The 12072-nt window shown below is 37.4% G+C and overlaps 1 protein-coding gene across 12 annotated transcripts in view; it reads left to right on the plus strand.

Moving 5' to 3' along the window:
• The window catches only part of IMMP2L (inner mitochondrial membrane peptidase subunit 2), a 917103-nt gene that overhangs the window by 506368 nt on the left and 398663 nt on the right, over positions 1-12072 (plus strand). The window contains exon 6 of one of the 12 annotated variants that reach the window (XR_014067693.1): positions 7160-7199. The exons of the other annotated variants lie outside the window; for them this stretch is intronic. The gene's annotated coding sequence lies outside the window, so the exon portion shown is untranslated. Of the gene's footprint in view, positions 1-7159; positions 7200-12072 lie in introns of those variants that run through there. 12 annotated transcript variants of the gene reach the window in all.

The raw sequence follows: 12072 nt of genomic DNA on the forward strand, positions 1-12072 counted from the left end.
CTGGTGGTAAAAGTAAGGTTCGATGCTGTAAAAAAACAATAATGCATAGGAGCCTGGAATGCTAGGTCCATGAATCAAGGCAGATTGGAAGTGAACAAACACTTGAGATGTTTGATCAAACATAGGCAATGACAAGATTGAGCATCCGCATTTTAAGGATCATGAACTAAAAGCATCACTATAAACAAGGCTAGTGGAGGTGATGGAATTCCAGTTGAGGTGTTTCAAATCCTAAAAGATGATGCTGTAAATGTGCTGTACTCAGTGTGCCAGCAAATTTGGAAAACTCAGCAGTGAGTAACCACAGGACTGGAAAAGGTCAGTTTTCATTCCAATCCCAAAGAAAGGCAATGCCAAAGAATGCTCAAACTACCGCACAATTGCACTCATCTCACACGCTAGCAAAGTAATGCTGAAAATTCTCCAAGTGAGACTTCAACAGTATGTGAACCGTGAACTTCCAAGTGTTCTAGCTGGATTTAGAAAAGGCAGAGGAACCAAAGATCAAATTGACAACATCGTTGGATCATCGAAAAAGTGAGAGAGTTACAGAAAAACATCTATTTCTGCTTTATTGACTATGCCAAAGCCTTTGACTGTGTGGATCAGAACAAACTGTGGAAAATTCTGAAAGAGATGGGAATATCAGACCACCTGACCTGCCTCCTGAGAAATCTGTGTGCAGGTCAAGAAGCAACAGTTAGAACTGGACATGGAACAACAGACTAGTTCCAAATAGGAAAAGGAGTACGTCAAGGCTGTTTATTGTCACCCTGCTTATTTAACATCTATGCAGAATACATCATGAGAAACACTGGGCTGGATGAAGCACAAGATGGAATCAAGATTGCCAGGAGAAATATCAATAACCTCAGATATGCAGATGACACCACCCTTATGGCAGAAAGTGAAGAAGAACTAAAGAACCTCTTGATGAAAGTCAAAGAGGGGAGTGAAAAGTGGGCTTACAGCTCAACATTCAGAAAACTAAGATCATGGCATCTGGTCACATCACTTTATGGCAAATAGATGGAGAAACAGTGGAAACAGTGGCTGACTTTATTTTTGGGGGCTCCAAAATCACTGCAGATGGTGATTGCAGCCATGAAATTAAAAGGTGCTTGCTCCTTGGAAGAAAAGTTGTGACCAACCTAGACAGACTATTAAAAAGCAGAGACATTACTTTGCCAACAAAGGTCCATTTAGTCATAGCTATGGTTTTTCCAGTAGTCATATGGATGTGAGAGTTGGACTATAAAGAAAGCTGAGCACTGAAGAATTGATGCTTTTGAACTGTTGTATTGGAGAAGACTCTTGAGAGTTCCTTGGATTGCAAGGAGATCCAAGCAGTCCATCCTAAAGGAAATCAGTCCTGAATATTCATCGGAAGGACTGATGTTGAAGCTGAAACTCCAATACTTTGGCCACCTGATGTGAACTGACTCATTTGAAAAGACCGTGATGGTGGGAAATATTGAAGGCGGGAGGAGAAGTGGATGAAAGAGGATGAGATTGTTGGATGGCATCAGCGACTCAATGTTCATAGTTTGAGAAAACTCCGAGAATTGATGATGAACAGGGAGGCCTAGCATGCTGCAGGCCATGGAGTCTCAAAGAGTCGGAGACGACTCAACAACTGAACTGAACTGAACTAAAATGGACAAGAATGTGTGAATTTAATTCCGGTGACCATTATATCTACTACTGTGGGCAAGAATCCCCTAGAAGAAATGGAGTAGTCCTCATAGTCAGCTAAAGAGTCCAAAATGTAGAACCTGGGTGCAGTCTCAAAAATCACAGAATTATCTTGGTTCATTTCCAAGGCAAACCATTCAATGTCACAGTAATCCAAGACTATGTCCCAACCATTAGTGCTGAAGAAGCTGAAGTTGAATGGTTCTATGAAGACCTACAAGACCTTCTAGAACTATCACTAAAAAAAAAAAAAAAAAAAAAAAAAAAATGACCTTTTCATTATAGGAAGCTGGAATGCAAAAGTAGGAAGTCAAAAAATACCTGGAATAACAGGCAAGTTTGGCCTTGGAGTACAAAACAAAGCAAGGCAAAGGCTAATAGAGTTTTGCCAAGAGAACACACTGGTCATAACAAACAGCCTCTTCCAACAACACAAGAGAAGACTCTACACGAGGACATCACCAGATGGTCAATACCAAAATCAGATTGATTATACTTTTTGTAGCTGAAGATGGAGATGATCTATACATAGTCAGCAAAAACAAGACCAGGAGATGACTGTGGCTCAGATCATGAACTCCTTATTGTGAAATTCTGACTTAAATTGAAGAATATAGGGAAAAGCACTTGACCATTTATATAGGACCTAAATCAAATCCCTTACAGTTTTACAGTTGAAGTGAGAAATAGATTAAAGGGATTAGGTCTGATAGAGTGCCTGAAGAACTATGGATGGAGGTTCATAACATTGTTCAGGAGACTGTGATCAAAACCATCCTCAAGAAAAAGAAATGCCAAAAGGCAAAATGGTTGTCTGAGGAGGCCTTAGAAATAGCTGAGAAAAGACGAGAAGCAAAATGCAAAAGAGAAAAGGAATGATATACTCATCTGAATGCAGAGTTCCAAAGAATAGCAAGGAGAGATAAGAAGCCCTTTTTAAGTGAACCTAGAACATGATCTTTGTTTATTTAAAATGTTGTCTTCCTAAGCAGTTTCTCTGATTCTTTTCTCCTTTTACTTCAAAAATAACATATATTCCTGTGACTTCTCATTTATTTATTAATGATATTTTTGATTCTCATTCATTTGTTTAGTCTTTATTCATCATTGTTTTCAGTAAGGATTTACCAGGTGCTTACTTTATTCTGGTACTAATGTGGTTCCTACCCTCACAGAATTTATGGCATGGGAAACAAACACAAAACCCAAACACACAAAATGCACAGAGACACAGGTCCACATACATACTACTTCTCCAGGGGATCTTCCTGACTCAGAGGTCAAACACAGGTCTCCTGCATTACAGGCAGATTCTTTACTGTCTGAGCCACCAGGGATGCCCTTAGTACACACTGGTAAACAAAAAATAGAATAGCTCTAAATTGCAGAAAATACTCAAAAGAAAAGAAAAGGTGCTGAGTCAGAGAATAATAGTGAAACCTCATTGAATCAGAAAGGAGAAAATCTTAAAGCTGAGATGCTAAGGCTGGAGAGGAGCCAACCCTGATATGATTTGCTTGTGGTCAAAGAACATTCCTTAAAGAAGGAATAGTGTTTCCTGAGTCAGGAAAGAGCTCAATATGAAGAGTAAGTGGAAAAAAAAAAAATATATATATATATATGTAGTTAGAATATGTTGTGAAGTAAGAGCAATGAAGAAGAACACAGATTTTATTGGAGGTGTCATAGGAAATTATTAAAAGGTCTTTATGAAAATAAATAAAATCATTCAGTTAGCACTTTATTATGTTGGTTTCACTGTGAAGAATGGATAAGTCTTGGAAATAGGTAGTAACAGGGCAAACTGGAACCCAAAATACTTCTTAGAAATCTATTTGGCAGCAAATGAGATGAGAGCGGCTTGAATATTGAGGTGGCAGTGAATATGGTGGTTCCCAAGCCCGTGGACTTGAGATATACTGGTAGTAGGTTTCATAGGATTTGCAGATGAGGATTGTGGGAGTGGGGGTAGGAATGGATCATGATTTCCAGCCACCCATACTCACCCCATCTCTTTGAGAGGTTGACCAGTTCCTGAGCTAGAAGGGATTCTCCATAGATCAGAGCTTCATCATTTCTAGTATCTATTGACAATCCTACTTGGAGTTCCAACTATCCAAGGCCAACAGTCATCATCACTTGGATAATGAATTTCAACCTCAGGCAGTTAGTCGAGGCCCTCTGTGATTTGGTCCTGGCCTTTCATGCTTTGTTGATCAACTCTTCACTAATGTATATGCTTTACTAGGCAGTCTGATTAGTTGTTATGCTCTGAATGGCTTACCTACTTCTCTCCAGTCTATGCACCTGGCTTAGCTCAGACTATCTGCCATGTTTACCATTGAAATCTTGTCTGTTTTTTCATATCCTGCATAAAACTGCCCCTATACCCAACCATCCCTGTGTAATTAAAGAACTAGACTAAACATGTTTATATAAACACTCATAGGCATGTACTTTAGGAATGCAACCAGATACATGGAAACAAACACCATTCTATTTCAAGTTTTTAATCTTGTATTATGCATATAGACATTTCAATATTTTTATAAAAGGATATTGGATCCTGACTAGTCTAAATCCTGGAAACTTGATGCTATAGCTTTCTTAAAACTTTGTGAGAGTGAAATGCATCTAAGTGAAATACTTCAACTTTTAAAATGAAAGTGAAAGTCGCTCAGTCATGCCCGACTCTTTGAGACCCCTTGGACTGTACAGTCCATGGAATTCTCCAGGCCAGAATACTGGAGTGGGTAGCCTTTCCCTCCTACAGGGGATCTTTCCAACCCAGGGATCGAACCCAGGTCTCCTGCATTGCAGGCGGATTCTTTACCAACTGAGCTATAAGGGGAGCCAACTTTTAAGGCAACATCTAAATCAAAACAAGAAAGCAGCCATTGAAAAAATATTCAGTACTCATTTTCCCAAGCATCTTCATTTAAATCAGCGATCCATGTTGATGTATAGTAATAATAAAAATTTATTGAGTTGTTAATGTGTCACAAACATTGCCCTAGCACTTTACATGAATTAATTCATTTAGTCACTTGAAGAAAACAATGAGATGGATGCTAAATGGCCTCCATTTTGTGGACTTAAGACTGAGGCTTAGAAAATTGAGATAACTTGCCCAAGAGTCTTAAAACCAATCCACTGTCCCTCCTGGAACTCAAACCAGTTTGACTTCAGAGCATCTGTGATTAGGAGCCCCACAGCAGTGCCTCTATGTATAATCCCCATGCAATACAATGAATCTGAAACTGAAGGTTTTGTTCAGACATGCTGAAGGAGGAAAGTAGAATTCTTGAGTGTTATTTCATTTTGTAAATTTTTTATTATAGAATATTCTGAAAGGTCAGAAAAATAATCAAGTACGTGGGTAAAATAATGTGACTCCTTATAGAAAAAGCCACAGGGATGCAGGTTGAGACATTTTAAACCTTGAGTAGTGGCGTTACCTGAAAATGCAGTTAAGATAAATGAATGAGTACTTCACATAGTCTTTCTGGATTGTCAGTAATAGGCTTGGGCAAAAAGGTCATATCCATCTTGATAGCAAATGAATATTTATTTTTTAAAAATTTGCTTTTTTGGCTTCCTCGAGTTTCTTACGTTGCTATTTACAAACATAAATCACTAAAGACTTGGCAATTCACAGACTCTATTTTCTAGACAGTGAAAGAAATGCTGGCAACATTTCCATGAGCTTACTGACTAATAAGACAGCACTGGCAACTTTCAAAGGACTTGGATTCTGGCAAGAGTAGCTCTTTTTTCACAATTAGGTATTTAATCTTAAAGTTATTACTGTATGCTATAAAGCCAAACATATATTTATATGTACGTGTGTGTGTGTGTGTGTGTGTGTGTTGCTCAGTTATGTCCAACTCTTTGCAACGCCATGGACTATAGCCTGCCAGGCTCCTCTGTCCATGGAATACTGGAGTGTGCAAGAATACTTGAGAGGGTTGCCATTTCCTACTCCAGGGGATCTTCCCGACGCAGGGATCAAATCTGCATCTCTTGTGTCCCCTGCATTTGCAGGTGGATTCTTTACCGCCCTGCCATCTGGGAACCCCATATATATACCTGCGCTAAATGAAAAGGCTTAATGGTCTTATGGCGTGAAGATGGCTGTAACTTTATATACTTGAAATTACCAACAGGAAAAGGCAAGAATTTTAAGTTTATCCTTGAGGAGAATTTGCCCTGTGATTTCCTGATAAAATTTTGAGCAATAGCTCAATGCCTGTCCCATGTAGTCTGCAGAATATATAAATGCCAAATATCTGCACCAAAGTGTGTAAAATCAATTCATTGAAACTTTAATCGAGTGCCCTCTGTGTTACAGCCATCATTTTAGACCCTGAGAGAAGAGAGGAGTTGCAAAGCTAGAGTCTTCCCCTCATGAAGTGTCTAGTCTAGCAGAGGAAGTTCAGTTCAGTTCAGTTACTCAGTCGTGTATGACTCTTTGCGACCCCATGGACTGCAGCGTGCCAGGCCTCCCTGTCCATCACCAAGTCCTGGAGTTTACTCAAATTCATGTCCATTGCGTCAGTGATGCCATCCAACCATTTCATCCCTGGCATCCCCTTCTACCCCTGCCTTCAATCTTTCCCAGCATCAGGGTCTTTGCAAATGAGTCAGCTCTTCACATCAGGTGGCCAAAGTATTGGAGTTTCAGCTTCAGAATCAGTCCTTCCAATGAATATTCAGGACTGATTTTCTTTAGGATGGACTGGTTGGATATCCTTGCAGTCCAAGGGACTCTCAAGAGTTGTCTCTAATACCACAGTTCAAAAGCATCAATTCTTTAGCGCTCAGCTTTCTTTATTGTCCAACTCGCACATCCATACATGACTACTAGAAAAACCATAGCCTTGACTAGACGGACCTTTTTTGGCAAAGTAATGTCTCTGCTTTTAATATGCTGTCTAGGTTGGTCATAACTTTCCTTCCAAGGAGTAAGCGTCTTTTAATTTCACAGCTGCAGTCACCATCTGCAGTGATTTTGGAGCCCCCAAAAATAAAGTCTGCCACTATTTCCACTGTTTCTCCATCTATTTGCTATGAAGTAATGGGACTGGATGCCATGATCTTAGTTTTCTGAATGTTGAGCTTTAAGCCAACTTTTTCACTCTTCTCTTTGACTTTCATAGAGGCTCTTTAGTTCTTCTTTGCTTTCTGCCATAAGGGTGGTGTCATCTGCGTATCTAAGATTACTGATATTTCTTCCAGCAATGAAGAAATAGGTCTGTAAATAAATTTTTTATGGTGCTAACTAAAAGCTGAATCGTATGGACTATTATAGTGGGATGTAGAAGGGATATGCTTAAATTTTCCCTAGAACAATTAGAAAAGGCCTAAGTTTTTCATAATCCTTTATTTAAATATATAAATTCAAATACTTTAAACAGCATAGTTAATTTCATTTTAGTTTATGGTCTTATTTTCTATTGCAAAGGTACTGCCTGTTTAATGACCACTGATAAGCTGTGAGAAAAGGACATAAAAAGGGAAGAAACATGGTGAGAAAGCATCTTTGTGAGAAAATATCATGAATTTTTTAAAAGAAAGGTTAAGGTTATGATTTCAGTTATTCAGTTTTCAAGGGTTTAGTTTTTTTAAAGCAGAAATTTTGTAGTAAGGCTTAATAAGTTTATGCTGGGTCATTTGTTGAAGATGCTTGTGTCCTTAAGACTTGTTAATTTCTCTGAAGGGTAGGGAAGATGACAATAATTGTGATACTTCCTGGATTTCTATGTGTTTTGGGGGTTCTTAAAGATTCACACTGAAGAAAAAATGGTTTAGAAGGTAGTGTGACCAACTGAACTATATAGATTTACTTTTCTGCCCTTAGTTTTCTCATTTCCATAGATGCTGAAAACTTAATTAAAAAAATATAGAGAATCATGTTGTCTTTAATTTTAATATGATTTGTTATTTCTTCCTGAGTTTATTTGTAATGGGAACAGACTGTCCTACAAATACACAAAATTCTTCTTAGTCTAAGCTTGTTCTTTACAAGAACTGTTTGTTCTTTCATTTCTGAAATTTGAATGCCTAGCCCATTTCAAAAATAAGCCTAAATGGATGGACCTAGAGATTATCATATTGAGTGAAGTAAATCAAACAGAGAATGACAAATATCATATGATATCACTTATATGTGAAATCTAAAAAATGATAAAAATGAACTTATTTATAAAACAAATCAAGTCACAGACATAGATAAAAAAGAAACTTATAGTATACATAAAATAGATCAACACCAGGGACCTACTGTATAGCACAGGGAACTATATTCAATGTCTTACAATAATCTACAGTGAAAAAGAATAAAAAGTAGATATATTTATAACTGAATCACTTTGCTGTTCATCTGAAACTAACACAATATTGTAGCTTAACTATATTTCAATTTTAAAAAGGTCAATTTTGTTTTAGAAAAGAAAGAAATCTTAAATGCACATTATAATTTTGTATAGTCTTGGTTTATATTTTTTATGGATACATATTTATTAGTCGTCTTTCATTTGAACTCAGAGTAACTGGAAGTTATCTTTGAGGTGACAGCATAAGTTAGAAAGAATGTGGCTTTCCTCTCTTTGGGGTGTCTGTATTGACTTTTACATGGCTTTGTATTAATAGAAACAAGGAGATATGTGTGTTTGTGTAAATTCAAGGCATACTTGTTTTTAGTTTCCCAAGTTCTGCCTTTTGCAGAGATTGAACTGTTACTTTGCGCTTGCATATTGTGATGGTGAGAGAATCTGCTGAAGAACCTGTAGTACAAACTTTAAAAGAATCTTTCATTTAGAATACATATAATTTACATACATGTCTGCTCTACAAAAGTGAGGACAGTTCTCATGGATAAAAATGTTTTACAATTATCACATGTTTTATGTTAAAGAAGGAAGTTTTACAGTGATTATTTTCTTTCTGCTGCTGCTAAGTTGCTTCAGTCATGTCCGACTCTGTGCAACCCCATAGACAGCAGCCCACCAGGCTCTGCCGCCCCTGGGATTCTCCAGGCAAGAACACTGGAGTGGGTTGCCATTTCCTTCTCCAGTGCATGAACGGGAAAAGTGAAAGTGAAGTCGCTCAGTCATGTCCGACTCTTAGCGACCCCATGGACTGTAACCTACCAGGCTCCTCTGTCCATGGGATTTTCCAGGCAAGAGTACTGGAGTGGGGTGCCATTGCCTTCTCCATTTTCTTTCTATTGCTGAGCAATTAGAAGTGGCATTTCACCTGGCTTGAAAGGATCAAATAATGCTTAATGAACATTCAGTTGATGAGAGTTTTGACCTAAGGGTTAAGCCTAGTATCTATGATCCCCAAAAGATACTTTTATTAGATTTATGTGTATTAGTGCCACTGACAAGTATTACTTCACTGAAAAGTCTTGACTTGTAGGTTACCACTCATGCAGTTTCATTTAATATGTATGCAGATTCCTATGAATGGTAAATATTATTAAACCCTCTTTAAAATAACTGTCTATAGACTATTAATCAAGGGATCACTTTTTATTTGTCACATTATTTTTAAATTCTTAAATTTTTCTTCACTGAGACTTGTTTTAGTGTTGAGCTATAATGAGTAATAATTACAGTTGGAAAGGTTATTTTAAGATAAACTTTGTGTCCTTTTCTGCTCTGAGGATGGTTGACCCAAAGCGTTATCAGTCTCTCTAATCTTCTGGGGACTAGTGCCCGTCTCGTGGAAGCCATCAGTCTATATGAGGTGAAAGTACTATGCCAATGAATTAAGTCTAGGAAGTGGGCTCTGGGAAATGAAGAGAAGGGGAAATAGGATTTGTGAGCAACCATTCTTAAGTTAGTTACTATCTCTGGAAGTCAAAATGTCATGTCCTTTATGAGCTAAAAAAAGAGTATTATTTACAATTTGAAAAAATTATATATGTGAGCAAAAATGATATGATTCAAGGTAAGTATACCTAGATGTGAATATGGATTTCATATTAAGTAGATTAACTCTATTAAGTAGGTTTGGAGTTCTAATTATTATAAAAGTACTTCATATTAAACATTTTAAGTGACTAAAAGTTATAACTATGGAACAATGTTGATATGTCAACATATTTAGAGATATTTAACCCTATGATTATCTTTCCAAGTAAATGGTTAAAATAGTATAGAAATATAAGAGCTTCCTTTTCTTCTGCTTTTATATCTCATGCTTCATCTTGACTCCAAGCCTAGGAGGCAGGAAGAAGATACCACTGAGCAAAATTATTAATGCCATGGTTCAGACTTACATGGTTGGCAGAATGTCAACCATGTAAATCTGTCAGAATGTTTTATGTAATTGCATATACTATAGATGATAAAGCCTGCATTAGTGTTATTTGCTCTATTTTTACTAGATGACTTTTATTAATAACATTAATTATGTTAAATGATCTGTTATACTAAATAGGTCTGAATATACTCAAAGACACATTACTTTTTAAAATAAACAGCTAATTCTGAAATCCATCTTTAGATATAAAATTAGAAATGGATTTAAAATAACAGCTATCGATCAGTTAGATTTTTATTGACCAACAATAAATCATCCTGAATATTTTTAAAAAGTTAAATGTCAGGAGTTATTATTAAATGTGCCAATTTCAGAAGCACCAGCCTAAGCACGTTGTTCCCACACAAACATCAATCTATTAACTATCTGATATTAACATGTGTAAGCTTCTAAAATTGACCCATCCTATCCCAAGATAAGAAGGCATGTTTAAATACCAGTATCCGCTGGTGATGCTGGTGCTTCCAGGCTTGCAAGTCATCCTCTCCCCTCCCCCGAACTCCCTCATTCCTCTGCCCACTGTATCCTTTGGAGCCTAATGGATCATTTTTCAGTCGGACATTGTTATACATTCCTAACCATGAACGATAAGTGTGTGCAGAGGGATACAGAATTGTGTTTCAAGGATTCAGTCCAAGAAAGTGGTTGAGTGCTTCACTAAGCCAAGCAGGGGCCTGAATAGAATTGGAGCCAGCCCCCAGCAGACAGCCAGAAAGTACAGCTGAGAGAATAGATCCAGGGATAGCTTGGAAACAAGTTATACAGGGTTTCTGATAAGTATCTTAGCAACAGAAAGGTACTTCTGAAGAGGAAGTAGGGGCAGTGAGGTATTAATCGGAGCTCCTGCCTTCTGAGGTGTGGGCTTCTGGTCCTGGTCCTAGGACACATTCAGAGACAGGCCAGCTCTTAACTGGAGAAAGGAATGAGAGTGAGGTCATTGCTACTCCTGGTGGCTACTTTTGAGCCAGCTCAACTATTTTGTTTTTTTGTCAATTTATTGCCTTTTCTTCTTTTTTTCAAATAGAGAACCTGTCCATTGAGACTGTAATTTTACTAATAATTCTCTTCTATCCTTTACTGTTTTCTTCTTCAAGTTTATCATACTGAGATTTTTGAAGAATTGGTGAAGAAAGGAAAATGTATCAAGGTTTTCTCCCCACTGTCGTTTTTAGGTACTGCTGCAGGAAATACTCTTTGTAATAGAGGGAGGTGCAGGCCATTTCCTTTGACCACACCACCTCTCCAGAAGAAGGCATTTCCCACCATTGAGTTCAACTTGAAAAGTCTCTTCTCTTCTGTGGTAACTCACACACACACACACACACACACACACCGCCCCCAAAAGTGTGTGTCTGAGGCAAATATCTGTGGGGATTCACGTGCTCTGTTCCTGAGACCTAGCTCATTGGTAAAGATAATTCTGCAAGAGGAAACCATTTGACATTTCTTGGGTACATTTAAATTGCGTGTTACAAAGTCTGCAAATGGTTTACTTGGGTCATTTGGTGTGCCCTGATGTCAAGCATATGTGCCAGCTGAAGTCCCTTTGATGGTTTCTTCAAAATGAAGTATTTTTAAATGTCTTTAAGATAGGGAAGCTCTTACCATGGTTAACGAATAGCTGAAAGAGAGAAAAGGACACTTTAAAAGTCAAAACAACAGAGTGGTTAGAAAATCTTGTCTCTAGAGCATAGATTTTTTTTTAAACTGGATTATCTATGTATAGTTGAATTTCTAAATGCCTATGTATTAAAATACTTCAAATAGAGTTCTTTTTAGTGCAGTCTTAAAAATGTGTTCACCAAGAAGATGGAGGTTTTCAAGATTTTAGCACTGATTTGCTTCTTTCCCTAGTGACCTATTTTTTCTTTTCTTTTTAGTACAGATTGCCACTTCACTGATTCTTCTCTTTGTAATGCTTCACATAAATCTAACTTCCCTTTGAATATGATTTGCTTTCCTGGATCCCCTTACCTCACCACTATAAAGACCTTGATTAATTTGAATTAAAATACTCAATACAAAATGATTAATTTGTTTAGCAAT

The sequence above is a fragment of the Giraffa tippelskirchi genome, chromosome 10 (assembly GCF_054371585.1).
Source record: "Giraffa tippelskirchi isolate mGirTip1 chromosome 10, T2T-mGirTip1v1.2.pri, whole genome shotgun sequence".
NCBI lineage: Eukaryota > Metazoa > Chordata > Mammalia > Artiodactyla > Giraffidae > Giraffa > Giraffa tippelskirchi.